General features: G+C 37.4%; 1 non-coding gene across 1 annotated transcript; it reads right to left on the bottom strand.

Annotated features, from left to right (window-relative positions):
* Window positions 1–12,990: 12,990 nt before the first annotated feature.
* Window positions 12,991–13,097, bottom strand: LOC145096608 (small nucleolar RNA R71). The gene has a single exon (XR_013703984.1). It is a non-coding gene; the product is annotated as a small nucleolar RNA R71 (small nucleolar RNA).
* Window positions 13,098–15,508: the final 2,411 nt, after the last annotated feature.

Genomic DNA, 15,508 nt, shown 5'->3' with positions numbered 1-15,508 from the left:
AAAATAGTTACCCAGATGTGAACATACCGAAAAGTTAATTACCTTAATAAGTCATTTTCCCTAGAGATGTATCATATAAAAGTAAATTTGGAATAACTAAAAAATTTCATATCATGGGGCTCCATTCCTCTGCACCCCATAGGATAAATGTTTGATGTGTACAACTTCGAGCCTAACTGTCATCAACATACTCCAAACACGTATCCCTTCAAAATCGTCATTCGAGTTTTCTTCACTCCGTTCAGGTCGAGTTATTTAATCGGTCACAAAAATTCTAATTCATAAATTTACAATCTTCAATTTGACTTAAATTTTATTCGGCCATCAAGGATGATCAAGAATCATCCCCTTCATGCCTGTTTGTCCCGAAGGGACTTACCACTTGCGAACATCTACCAAGTCCAAGCAATGCTTAGACTTCTCTGTAGGCAACGATTTTGTCAACATGTCGATCAGGTTCTTCTTGGTATATATCTTTTTAATAGTGAACGTTTATTCTTCCAAAACTTCCCTGGTGAAATTAAGTTTTACATCAATATGTTTTGTCTTTGCAAGACATACAACACTCTAATTGTCACAAAACAATATATGTTTCTCTACCTTCAATCTAAGACTTTAAATAAGACCGTTTAACCATATACACCCCTTTATTCCTCCGAGCATTAACATGTGCCATGTTTTAATTGTAGACAAGCCTATAATAGCTTTTAATGTTGACTTCCAACTTATAGCACATCTGAATAAAGTAAATATATAACATGTTAGTGATATTCTTTTCACCAGATCACCATCATGGTCTGAATATGCATGACCAACCATGTCACTATTTAGTGTGTTAGCACCATAAACCAGACAAATTTCAATCGTTCCCTTCAAGTATCATATAATCTAGTTGACTGCTTACTAGAGAGATTTTCATGGGTTACTCATAAAACCGGCTTACCACACTAACAGCATGAGCCATATCAGGTGTAATGTGACATCCCCAAAATCTCGGCCAGAAAAGACCGATTTTCATTTATGCTTTTAAAATAATTTCAGAGTAAATCCTTTTGATTTGAAAGAGTTGCGGAATTTGTTCCCAAAAACAAAACATGATAAAACAATGTTTACCAAATCATTTCATAAAAGAAATGTATTTTCATTATAATCAAAACTCGGGGTGTCATGTTCTGATACAGACCAATAAGCATAAACGAATACATTACAAGTCATTCAACAAATATAAACATATACAGACTTGTAAACAAAACAACTGATGGTTCATCCATCTCACGCCCTTGCGCCACTTCCTGTAATACAAATAAAACTAAGTGGGTCAGGCTTGGGAGCCTGGTGAGCATATAGGGTTTTCAACCCACAATAAATAATCATATTTAATTTTCACCAACCAACAATAAACCAATTACCTATTCCCGTTATTCTCACTTTATGTCCCTAAAACAACTAACACAAGGGACCTAGTCTAAGAATATTTCATCGGGGCGACAACACATGCTTCGGGGGTACCTCAGCAATATAAGTCAAATAAGGCAACCATGAGGGGGATGGAGTACAACAAATGAACACCCAAGTTCATTAACACCTACAGGTGGCGAACCTGCTAATGTTTCCACAAGACTGTCTAGAATAGCCAGTGGTCGTCATCTAAACTCCGCTAGATGACTAAATCAAACAACAACGAGGCCTCTCATCTGTTTATTACACACCAACTATCTACCCATGTTCTACCCAACATATTAGTAGATAAAAATATACATTTTATACATAGTTTAAAAAAAAACTGTATAGCATGCTTTAATCAATACATATTCCACATAACAGATGAGGCACACACACACATAACACGTATTTCATAGAGAATAAATCATATCTATGAGATAGAAGAAAGTGAATACACATTCACACATAACCACAAAATTATACACATAATACGTATTCCGTATAAAATACTTCATAATTATGCGTTAGAAGAAAGTAACTACACACTCACACTTATAAACAACAATATACTTAATACACTCGAACCAATCTTGTATTATTATCGTGTTTATGAAAGGTAGTATACACTCACTTGATCAGAAGATGATCGGACAACACTATGACTTGCAGAAGTAGAAATCCTCAGCAGATCTGAAAGATCTTCACAAAAAATCGACTTCTCGCGGGCAGAGCTTCGGCTCGGGAACCGCACTTCTCGGGATCTTCAGGATCTCGGGACTTGCTTCGGGACTCAGGAATATTACCGGGGCTTCGGGGTACTTTTGGCATGCAAATCGATGCAAAACGGGAGAGAGAAGAGAGAAAATAGCAACCCTAAACGGCTGGCCCTTCAAATCTATTTATAGGGCAAATTTGGCCCTTGCCACGTCGTGGCAACCTTTTTCCACGTCGTGGCCTTGGTCGTCACTGCATGCGTCATCCCAAGTTGCATATGGGGGCCTCCTGGAGGTGTCAGGACACTTGCCACGTCGTGGCACTGCTTTCCACGTCGTAGTCTCTGACAGTTTTGGGGTTTCGCGCCCCGAACTTCAGAAATTCATAATTTCGCATACGAACTCCGTTTTCGACGTTCTTTATATCGCCGCGAAGGTGAGATTATGCTCTACAACTCTCGTTTAGACTCCATTGGCTAATTTTGACTTTATTTTTAATATATTATAAGTATATTACTTATATAATATCTTTAGTAGGCCGGGACAGGAAAACTCCGTTCGAAATTCATAACTCCTTCATCTGAACTCCGATTCCGTCCGTCTTTCCGTCGTTGCACTACTATCGATGAGATCTTCAATTCTCATTTAGGTCACTAAGGATAGATATCTATCTACCTTAAATTCACTATTTACGTCGCGCTGGGTCGCGCTGGGTCGTGCCGGTTCTGTCACGAAACTTCGACAGGTCATAACTTCTTCGTTATAACTCGGATTTCGGCATTCCTTATATCTCCGGAATCCTTGTTTCGACCACTACAACTTTATGAAAAATTTATCGGGCTTATCTCAAACTTTAATTTTGACGCTTATTTTTATTCTGAATTAATCACACCACATAATTAAGCAATTAAGCACAAAACACATAATACTCAAATAATACACTTTTATTATTTCAAAACGGGTTACAAAGGTTAACCTAGACTATTACATCAACGAAAATGCCTAGCCTGGAAACGCGGGCGTTACATGTAATATAGACTATAGCATATATGAGACATCCAAAAACACTCAAATATGGAACCCTGGTCATGAAATCTCTTTCCTCATCCGTATTTGGTTTTGACTGATTAATATGTGTAAGGTCTCAGCTTATGATCTGATGAGTTAAAATACTTATACTCTATCTGCCAACGCCAGCGTTAAGATCAACATCAACGTCAGCATCTCAAGTTTATCAGCGTCATCGTGTAGATAGTTATTATGTGTAACCTTTGTATATTAGGTAATGATACGGATAAGTATAGAATAGATAGCATATTCGATATCATGGTTATGAAGATCAGTTCTTAGTATATAGTTTAGATACAATTCCTTCAATTAAGGGATATACTTGTATAGATTAGTATATATTCAACATTAAGGTAAAACCCTAATGTAGAACGGCTTGGTGTCGTTAACGTTTTGGTGACCTTCTTTGTGACAACCCATTTTTTTGGTAAAAACAACCCCTTTCTTGGTGAAAGACAATTTGGTGAATCCTCTGTGTTATTTACGTTTTTGTTCTTTATTTGATTAATAATTTTGTTCTTCTTCGTTATTCTTGAAGTGTATCTGATCGATACAAAACTTCAATTGGTATCACAATAGGTTTTTGATACACTCAAGTAATTATGTCGACCTCTTACAATCCAAAATCGACTGCTTACAACAAGATTCCTCAGTTTGATGAACTAAACTTCACTTCTTGGAAGTCAAAGGCCATGGATGCTCTCGAGATCATGGACTTTGACATGCTCGACGTCATCAACAAAGGACCCATCACCGTTACGAATCAATCATCCAATGATGGTGCATCTGATAGTAAGCTAAAAAGGAAATCTATTTCGGGATTCAACAAGGAAGAAAAAAGGGTGTTGAATCTCGATGTAAAGGCGAGAGTTGCTATTAGAAACTCACTCCCTTATTATATCTATCGTTTGGTTCAAAACTGCTCGACTGCTCAAGAGATGATGATCAAACTATCATCTGCTTTTGAAAAGGAAAATCTTTCAGATGACAAAGTCTCAATAGGTAAGTGTCTCATGGCCCATATCATTGAATCTCATGTTGACACATCAAATGACAGCGTTGGATCTCTTGACATTGATCCTTCTCAAGCTGCTACAGACCCTATGTTAGAATAAGACGCTACCTCAACGTATCAGGTAAAAAATCTTGTTAATTTCTCTTCTATCAATAACATCGAAAAAGATGACATGATTGATCACTTATGTTTCGTTTTATCTGTTTCAAACAAAGAAATATCTTCTCTCTTTGAGTAAAAAAAATCTTAAAGGAAAACTCTCTTTTCTTGAAAAATCTATTTCTCTCTTAAAAAGGGAAAACACATGTATCTCATTGACCAACAATTTTCTCCATTCTGAAAAAGAAAAAGTTGTTGATCATGCTAAATGCATTCAACTTATTTTAAAAAATTGGGCGTCTTCTCACCATAAGTCACAAGAATTATTAATGCTCAGATTCCATATCAGTGTGAGAAAATTCTGGAGGCGATTGTGACATCCCCATTTTCACGGCCAGAAAAGACCGATTTTGTTTATGCTTTATAAAAATCAGAGTACCTCTTTTAATAAAAATGTTGTGAAATTTGTTCCCAGAAAAACATGATAAATACGTTATCAAAGTATTTCCAAAGAAATGTATTTTTGTTCATTTGAAAACATTTGGGATGTCATCATTAATATAGAAACATAAGCATAAACAGAACTTACATTCATTTACACTGGTGATCTACATCTCTTTAATCTCTCAGTGTAATGTAACTTCATATTGACACCTGTGATACAAATAAGCTTGAGTGGGTCAGGTTGGGAAACCTGGTGAGTACATAGGGTTTTCAGCCAAAAATAATTTAATTATTATGCTTAAACATCAAACAATCAACCCAATTACCCATCCCCAGTATCTTCCTTACTCTTAGGGTCTACCCTGAGAGTCATCTATCCTGCATTCGTTCATTCCGAAGTCCATTGCTTCCAGGGTTTATATGACAGGCACTAAGTCCATAGCTCCAATGCTCGTTCGTAAAGCACTAATTCCATAGCTGCTAAAGTTCATTCATCGGGTACTAAATCCATAGCTACCAGTGTTTATCTAATAGGTACTAAGTCCATAACTACCAACTTTATCTAACAGGTACTAAGTCCATAGCTACCAGCATTTATCCAATAGACACTAAGTCCATAGTTGCCGAGGTTATTTATTAGGCACTAAGTCTATAGCTGCCAATGTTCACTCATATCATTTTTCATCTCTCATCATTCATCTATACATGTTTTACCCAACATATTTGTAGATATAAAATACATATACAATTTAAATTATTTAAAACATGTATAAAATCGTTCATCCAACATAGATAACAAGTATACAGATAATATGCACATATAGCACGTAATTTATATAAAATATTTCATATCTATGTGTAAGATGAAAATAACTATGCACTCACGTGTTAAAGTGATGATTCCAAACTCAGCCAGCGATTCGCTTCTAACGATTCTATTTTCCTTCGACGAAACCTAGCATTATTATCACTAAATTTTAGTCTAATATTACCATGATTAATTATTAGTCTAGATTCATCATTAACTCAGAATCTACTTCATGATCTATCAAGTAAGGAACAACCTGGTAGGATCATATCGGAGGTAGGTTCCGTTTGGTATACGAAGTATACTGTTTGGAAATCCCACTTTAAACATCTCACTAAATCACAGCCTAGACATCATCCCTTTAAGTAGATCAATCAATATAACGACTTTGAATCACTGATAAATCTTATTTATAGGTTCATAATAACGATATTATATTTATATATAAACTATATTTAAAGATAGGGCAGACGTAGCTCACTTACAGCGGTTTTTTCTCAAAACCGAGCTCATCTGGAGCAGCGCTACCGTGCCGAAAGACTTCTCTCAGAGTCTCCGGGAGCCTCGGGGCTTCCTTCGGGGTGCTAGGGGGTTTACCTAGGCTTTAGGGGGGTTTTAGAGGCTAGAGAGAGGTTCTAGAGAGAGAGAGAGAGAAATGATGGGAGGTGTGAGGAACTCGGTAGCCTTCATTCATCTATTTATAGGCTGAGTTGGGGTCACTCACGTCGTGAGGAAGTAGTGCTCACGTCGTGAGCTGGCTTGGACACCAAGGCAAAGCCTGGTGCTGACACGTGGCATCGCATATAGGGGGTAAAACAGTCGATTTTCAAAAATTCATAACTTTTGCATACAATCTCCGTTTTCGACGTTCTTTATATCCACGTGTAGATAAAAATAAGATATAAAACTTTTGTTTTGACTCTGTTGGCTAATTCTCAACCGATTTTAAATTTAACAGTAAGAGGAGATTATACTGTTAAATGACCGCGTAAAATTCATAACTTCTACATACGGACTCCATTTTCGTCTGTCTTTTTACCGTTGAGTTCCTATTAATGAGACCTTTAACTCTCATTTTGGTCACATTGGGCAAAAACCGCTCGATCTAAAATTCGAATTCCGGGTTGTGCAATACTAAGCCAAATCTTAGAAAAATCATAAGTTCCTCATACGAAGTCAGATTTGGACATTTTTTTTATGCACGCTCTCAGTTTAACATACACTAAAACTTTTGTTTATATTGATAAGGCTAAAAAGTTCTCTATCGTAAATTCACTATTTACATTTCCCGGTGCCATGCCGGTTTTGCCGTAAAACTTCGACAGGCCATAACTTCTTCGTTATAACTCGGATTTCGGCGTTCTTTATATGTACGAAACCCTTGTAACACATACTATAACTTCGTTAATATTACGCCTTCTAACCAATCTTCCATCAAAAACTCATTTTTTGATGTTTATTGTCTCGAAATTGACTAGCCCGAATATGTGGGTGTTACAACGATATAGGTGATGTTTCCTTAACAAAAGGTGTTGAGTGTAAATAAACCTTCTATACCGTGGATTGTTTAGAAAAAGAATTTAAAAATAGATTTGTGAGTTCTTATTTTTTTAAATCAAACTTTAATTGATACTCATTGCTCCGGTGATTCTAATGGTAACATCAAATGTATTTCTCAATTATTTGCTCTTGATACTTCCCGCCAACCTTCTCATCGTGACTATGTTCTACCTTCCACCAAGGCTTTGCTAAAATTTCTTATATGTAATAGTGAATTTCATTCCGTAAACGGAATTCTTAGCATCGTTCCTTAGTGTACAGTTAGCAACTCTGAACCTAAAGATAAGTCAAAGTCTTCTACTTCATATGACTCTTCAATGTCTCATGAGCCTCATGACAAGGTATTGTCTAAGCATATCATCGATGAGAATCCTTGTTCCAGAACTAAAACAAAATTTCTTAAATCAAATAATCAATGTTCTTCAGATTCAACAGTTGAAAAGAAATCAAAATCTAATGTTAATGGAAAGAATCCTAGAATCAAAGTTTGTTATCGATGTGGTGAAGCTTCTCATAAAGTCATAGAGTGTTTTCTTGAAAAGAAAACCATTCGCAATGACAACATCATGATTTGAAATGAAAAGTGGATAAAAAAGGGAAACTCTTCAAACTGTCTCCCTGATGATTGTTATAACATCTTTTCTTAAGTGACCCATTGCAAGAGGGGTCAGTGTATATTAACTATATATTTTAGTTTTAGGGTAAAGAACATATTTGGTATCTAGATAGCGGTTGCTCAAGACATGTGACTGGATTCAAGTCTCTTGATTTCATAAAGAAGGATGATCCTACTGTTACATATGGAGATAATGGTAAGGGAGCTACAAAGGGATATGAACCATCATGTGCAATTCTGTTGTACTCAAGAACGTATCTTACGTGAAAGGTCTTTAGCACAATGTCATTTCAATCAACCAACTGTGTGATGCTGATTATGAAGTTCAATATAACAAGAGAGAATGAAAGGTTGTTGATCAAAACAATGTCACTATTCTAACTGTTAACGGATAGAATGACATCGATGTCTTGGATATGTTCTCTACTAACAACTTTCATCGTTGTTGCTTCTTCTCTCATGGCCAGTCTTATCTAAATTGGTTGTGGCATATATCTCATTTGAATTTCAAGAACATATCAAAGATTTCAGGGAATTAGATTTTAAGAGGAATTCCTAATATGCAATTTGTCAATGATAAGCTATGCTCAACATGTGAAAATGGTAAGAAAACCAAGTCATCCTTCAATCCAAAGTCTTGTTCCTCCATCATCAAACCACTTCATCTTCTCCATGTGGATCTTTTTGGATCGGTCCCAATTAAGTCAAGTGCTAGGAAGAAGTATACTTTCGTTATTGTGGACGAGTTTTCAAGATTTACCTGGGTAGTATTTTTTATAAAGAAGAGTCATGTCGCTGATGAAATCATTTCTATCATTAAGCAATGGGAAGTTGTCTATGACACAAAGTTAGTAAATTACGTAGTGATCATGGAACTGAGTTTAGAAACTCATCTTAGGAAGACTTTTGCTCAAACTAAGGAATTTCCCAGAATTTCTCTGCTGTTAAAACTCCCCAACAAAATGGCATAGCTGAAAGAAGAAATAGAACACTCATTGAAGCTGGAAAAACTATGGTTGTTGAAGCCGGTCTTCCTTTGTCATTTTGGGTTAAAGCTGTCAACGCAACGTATTATACCCAAAACCAGTCAATCGTTGTTAAGCGTCATGGGAAATGTTCCTATGATCTACTTAAGGGAAGGAAACCGTACATCTCTTACTTTCGTGTGTTTTTAGGTTGAATAAAAGAGATCAACGTTCTAAGTTTGAAGCTAAAGTTGATGAAGGAGTGTTTTTAGGTTACTCTAGTATATCCAAAGCTTGCATCGTATTTAATCTTCAAGGCAAACTGTTAAGGAAACTGCTCATGTACCTTTCAATGAAGACTCATTCATTCATGACCAGATTGATCACCCATCATCAATTATGAATTAACTTACTTCCAGTCCCTCAAACCTTGTTCATGAATTCTTGTGAAATGACACTGAGCCTGTTGTTCCTAATGTTGATCAAAATATAAGCTCACAACCTATCTCTGAAGATCAGCCTGCCATCTCTAAAGAAGCTAAACCATCAATTCAATAAGATTTTGTTCCAAACAACATGAATGAATGTCCTAATCCTAGAATTCTTAGAGATCATCTTGAATCTCAAATCATTAGAGATGTAAATTGTGAGATTCTCACTCGTAGCAGATTCAGCAGCAACTTCTACATTTTTGTGAATTTGTCTCGATGATTGTACCAAAGAATGTTGTTGACGCCCTGAAAGGAGCTAAATTGATCAAGACTATGCAAGATGAGCTGAATGAATTTGAACGTCAACATGTGCGGACTCTTGTTCTAAGGATCAAGGAAAAACTATCACTGGAACTCGTTGGGTTTTAAAAACAAGATGGATGAAGATGGTATCATCATAAGAAACAAAGCTATACTTTTGTCTGAGGGTTTATGTCAGCTGGAAGGGTTTGACTATGATGAAACATTTTCTCCTGTTGTTAGACTTAAATAAATTCTTCTATTTCTTGCTTTTGCTTCGATCAACAACTTCAAAGTCTATCAAATGGATGTTAAGACTAACTTCTTACATGGATATCTTCAAGAAGAAGTGTTTCTAAAGTAACCTCCAGGGTTTGAAAGTGAAGAGTTTCCAAATCATGTATATTGTCTTCATAAAGCTGTCTATGGTTTAAAGCAAGAACCTAGAGCATGGTATGACACATTGGCGAGCTATCTTCTTACAAGTGCATAAAAAGAGGAAATATTGACAACACCTTGTTCATCAAGCCTTCAGGATCTCACATCATTCTTGCTCAAGTGTATTTTGATGATATCATTTTCAGATCCACTAATGAGAATCTAAGTTCTGAATTCGCTGAGATCATGGCTAAGAAGTTCGAAATGAGCATGATGGGTGAACAAACCTTCTTTATAGGTATGCAGATTAAAAAACTAAGTGATCGTATTTTTTGTTTTTGAAACTAAATACTTTGCAGATATGCTGAAGAAGTATGGTTTTTCTAACTACAAACCGACAACTCCAATGTCTTCATCAACGTTTATTGGTGATGATCCAACTGGCGCTGATATGAACACAAATCTGTATCAAGGGATGATAGGTTCACTGCTCTATCTTACTACAAGTCGTCCTAACATTATGTTTACAACCATATTGTGTGCTCGTTATCAAGCCAGTCCTAAGGAATCTCATATTCACACTATAAAGAGAATTTTTTGTTATTTGAAGCATACATCAAATATTGGGTTATACTATCCTCATGATTTTGAGTTCAATCTGGTGGGATACACTGATTCTGATCATGGTGGATATGACATTGATCGTAAAAGTACTTCATGATGGGTTCAAATGCATGGAGATATCTTGGTGAGTTGGCAAAGCAAGAAGCATAAATTAGTGGCTTGTTCTACCGTTGAAGCTAAATTTGTTGCCGCTGGAAGGTGTTGTGCTATGATATTACCATATTCATACCTATTTTTAGGCAATATTTATTGACATTTTTATTAATAAGTTGGTAATATGTTTAGAATAATGGTACTTATGAGTTTAAATTGTTACTTGCAGCCAATTAGAAGTATTTTTGAAGAAAGGCGCCAGATTTGACAATTCATGGAACATTGGAGGTTTGGAGTGCAAAAGATAAAGAAAGCCACGGAATTCGCTAAAACCACGACGTGACAGAGTAAACCACGACGTGACATGAGTATTCTAGAAGACAAGATTACGTAAAGAAGGAGTCCTTGCCAGATACGGAATATTTAAAAAACCACAACGTGGTAGAGATAACCACGACGTGGCACAAGATTTTTCAGAATATATATATATATATATATATATATATATATATATATATATATACTCTTGAACCCTACGACTTGGAGGACTTTTGACTGGCTTAGAGGGGTTCCTAAATACGAAATTCAGAAGAGAAAAAGATCTAGAAGCTGGTCCTAGCACCAAGGAAGAAAGAGTTCATAAATTGGTTTATAGTTTGGTACACTTTAACATGTTTTGGATTATAATATTCGTTTGTTTAGCTGTTAATATGTCCAGCGAAATCTAGCTGCTTCTGTTAGCTAGATGAAGCTGGAACTCATGGTTTCAATGCATTAGACTTAACTTTAATTGATGGTGATATGCTTGTGTTGATTGATTTTACGTAGCATGCTTGAACTAGTTATTTGATTGCTTTAAACTCTTGTTCTGTGTAGTTAGTGAACACAATTCTGCATGAACTTGAATACCTAATGATATAGTGAACACTAGTTATTGGAGCTAAGATCAAACCAATCTTAGATTAGTAATTGAATAATTAAGCTAAGCTGCGTTAGAGAACTCATATTATGACTGTAATTGTGTTTTGATTAATTAATCTTCATGGCTCGAATTCTATTTAATAATTGATTATGTGTTAACTATTGTATGAACATAAATAGATTTACATGAATTGATTAATAATTAGTAGATTTAGAACTAAATTGCTAATACATTCTTAATTGGTCACCAACAGTAATAGTTATAGCTAATGTATAACCATTGAGTGAAAGTGGATTCGAACTAACAGAAGTATTTTGTTTATTGATTGAGTTTTTGTTAAAGAATTAAGTTCATCTAAACTTGAAAAATTAGATAAAAACCCTCTTAGCTTGTTAATAATTAGATTAATTTAGTAGTTAATAAAGTAATTAATAACACCGTTCCCTGCGATCGACATTTGACTTACCTAAGCTATACTGTAATCTGATTAGGTACACTGCCTATAAGTGCATAGTTAGTCTAAGTTTGTTAGGTTATAAATATTAAAATTAGTGGGTACTTCCGTGCACATCAAGTTTTTGGCGCCGTTGCCGGGGAACGACATAGTTTCTTAATTTATTTGCATTAGGTTAATCGATCCTTTTTGTGGGGTAGAACCCGCAAAAAGTTAACTTTCCAGCAAAATTTAATTTTTTATTTTATTTCAGAGAACACGACGTGGCCAGAAAAGTGCCACGAAGTGGTTTCTGAGAATTTTAGTTTTTTTTTAGTTCTTAGTTTATTTTTCTATTTTAGTTCAGTTTTATGCTTTTATTCATTTTAGTTTACAGTAGTTCATGACCAGAGGCTCTAACACACCTTTGGTGCCACCACTCGAAGATCCCAAGTCTACTCTTCACAAGAATAAGAACAAGAACACGAAGGAAGATCACACGCCAAAGAAGACGCCATTGCAAGAGTTCAAATCAGTGTTCTCAAAGAAATCGGGGGAGTCAAGTTCATCCTCAAAGAACAAGAGAAAGCTTGAACACTTGGATCAAATACCCGTCCAAACCGAATCTGAATACGATACCGAGCCTGAATTTGAAGAACATACGAGCGAACCCGAGAACGAGCAAAGGAACGAGATGGCAGACATTGAGGAGATGTCCATGGGAGCTTACAAGAAGCGGATCTGAGAAGATATGGGTCCCGGTTTAATCCAACCCGCAATACCTGCCACTGCCACATTCGAGCTGAAGGGGCACATCTTGACTGCATTGAAGGATATCCCATTTTATGGGAGGGATCATGAGGATTCTTTTAAGCATCTCGATGAAGTCAATGACATTGTAGATTACTTTAATGTCCCAAAGGTCAACAGAAACACCGTCTTGCTTAGGATGCTTCCCATTACCTTCAAGGGAGCTGATAAAGAATGGTTAAAATCACTTCCACCGGGTACGATCACCACTTGGGCTCAAATGCGTGAGCAATTTCTTGACCAATTTTGCCCACCATCCAAGATATCTAAACTCAAGAAGGCAATAGCCAACTTTGAACAACAGCCGGGGGAGTCATTATACGAAGCATGGGAGCGATACAAGGGCTTGCTCAGAAAATTTCCTCAACATGATCTAAATGTGCAACAAGAGATGTCAATTTTCTATGATGGGGTCAACGTTATGACAAGACAACTCCTTGATTCACAAGGACCTTTAACAAAGAAAAATCCAAGGGAGGCTAAGGAGCTAATTGAAGAATTCGCGAAGCACTCTCGTGAGTACCACAACCCTAGGCAAGAAGGAATCAAAGGTGGTGGAGGGACCTAAACTGAAGAAATAGCAGCCATAATGGCTATGCTAAATAATATGGAGCGGAGGTTGACACAAATGGACCACTCAATTCATGCCATAAGAGTTAGTTGCGAGAGGTGTAATGGTCCACACTTAACCAAGGACTGTAATTTGGATGAATATGGGAATAAAAAGGCTCAAGTATGCTACTCGAGTGGGGACAAGTACGATGAAGACTGGAGGAAACCAAAGAAAGAGTGGCTGCCATATGAAGAACATAAGAAGCATAAAGAAGAGAATTATAGGCAAACAGGCCGAGGCTTCTACCAAAAGGATCAGCCACCAGCTGAGAAGAAACCCGATCTTGAGACCATGTTGATAAAGTTTATGGAAGCCTCGGAAAAGAGACACGAGGCTACTGATTCTACTATTAATGAACAAAGAACTTTGGTAAAGAATCATCATGCATTAATGGTAGAACAACAAGCTTTAATAAAAAATCAACAAGCCTCCATTAATAATCTTGAAGTGCAACTTGGTCAACTAGCCACTCTGGTTCATGAGAAGCTATGCCCGAAAAATCCTGAAATGAAGACCAAATCTCACGTAATGGCCATAGATACTGAAGAAGAGGCCATCTCTGAGTTCATGGAGGCATTAGAAGAAGAACCACAGCAGGCCGATCCAAAACCAAAGAAGCCAAAGTTCGAAAGTGAAGAGGTTGCTGAAACACTTGCACCACGACGTGGCACTTGTCTGGCCACGACGTGGCCCTTTTCTGAACAAAAAGTTCCTGAGCCTTTTCCGGTTTATCAACCTCCTTTACCATTTCCGTCTCGAGCGCATCCCAGTCCACTGGAAAGGAAACACCTGGAATTTATTCAACAAATAAAGGGTATTCCGATTAATACCCCTTTTATTGAGTCGCTTTCAAAAATTCCAGAATACGCGAAGTTCTTTGTAACAGCCCGGGTTCCCATGTATTATTTATTCTTCTTAATTTTGGTGTTTTGTGAGGAGACTCGGCGAGTTGGAGCTCAAACTCGCCGAGTATGATCGCGGTTTGGGAAAGGGTTCGCGTCCGGACTCGGCGAGTCCAAAAGGTGGACTCGGCGAGTCCACGCTGTTTAATGAAACCCTAAATTTCAGGGTATGAGACCTATTTAAAAGGGCTTATGGTCGTCATTTGCGGCCACCAACCCCAGAGAGAACCCTAAAGGAGTCCTTGAGCGTTTTGTGAGAGAAAAGAGGAAGATCCTTGATTATTTGTGGGTGATTTTGCATATAGAAGAGGATCAAGGAAAGAGGAGACCAAAGAAGGTGCTAATCCAGTGATTCCTGAGTCCAGAGACTTCATTTGAGGTAACCATTCGTTCCTTTCTCAGCCCTTGGTGTAAATCTTAGAGTTAGGGCTTCTTTGTGGAATGATTCATGGAGTAATTGGCCTCTTTTTGTGTTGATGCTTTAGATCTGGACCCAAATAGGTCCAGAGACTCTTTTCCCTCAAGCTTTATGAGTGTTAATGGAGACCATGAGCTTAGAATAGCATTCTAGAGACCATATCATCAAAAAAGGCCTTTGGACCTTTGCATGAGCACCAAGATTGTAACTTTACGTGATAAATGTGCTTGGAAGGACTGGATCTATGAGTTACTGGAACGGATCTGACCTCAGGAGTGAGTTTGAGTTCATGCATGGCTTAGACTCGCCGAGTCCGAAGAACAGACTCGGCGAGTAGCATGAAGATTGTCCATAACCACTCAGCGAGTGGTCTTACCGAGTTAAGGGTTGACTCAGTGAGTCAGGGAGAGTCAAAGAGGGTTGACAGGTGGACTGAGTCAAGCTGGAACTCGCCGTGTTGTTCTTGAGACTCGGCGAGTTGAGTCGTGGTGGCCCCGCGATTCATGCCAGGTGGAACTCGTCGAGCCAGGGGAGTACTCGACGTGTCAAGAGAGGATCCTAGGGAGTCAGTGAATGCGTATAGACTCGCCGAGTCGCTCTAGTGCACTCGCCGAGTCCGGTCAAAGTTGACCGTTGACCGTTGACCAGAGTTGACCAGTGTTGACTTGATAGGGGTAGTCAACCTTAGTTGTGAAAGTGTTAATTAGAGATATATTGTGTTGTAGGAGGATTATAGCTCGGAGGATCGAGCGCGAGTGATTTCCGGGAATTTCGAGTTATCGAGATACGCGAGGTGAGTCTTCTCACTATACTTTACCTTGAGTAGGTAACCAGAGTTATGTGACAGAGTATT

This window comes from Lactuca serriola, chromosome 3 (assembly GCF_051521515.1).
Source record: "Lactuca serriola cultivar US96UC23 chromosome 3, Lser_US96UC23_V15, whole genome shotgun sequence".
NCBI classification, from domain to species: Eukaryota; Viridiplantae; Streptophyta; class Magnoliopsida; order Asterales; family Asteraceae; genus Lactuca; species Lactuca serriola.
The sequence above is the reverse complement of the archived record's forward strand: the minus strand, read 5'-3'. Positions and strand labels throughout refer to the sequence as shown.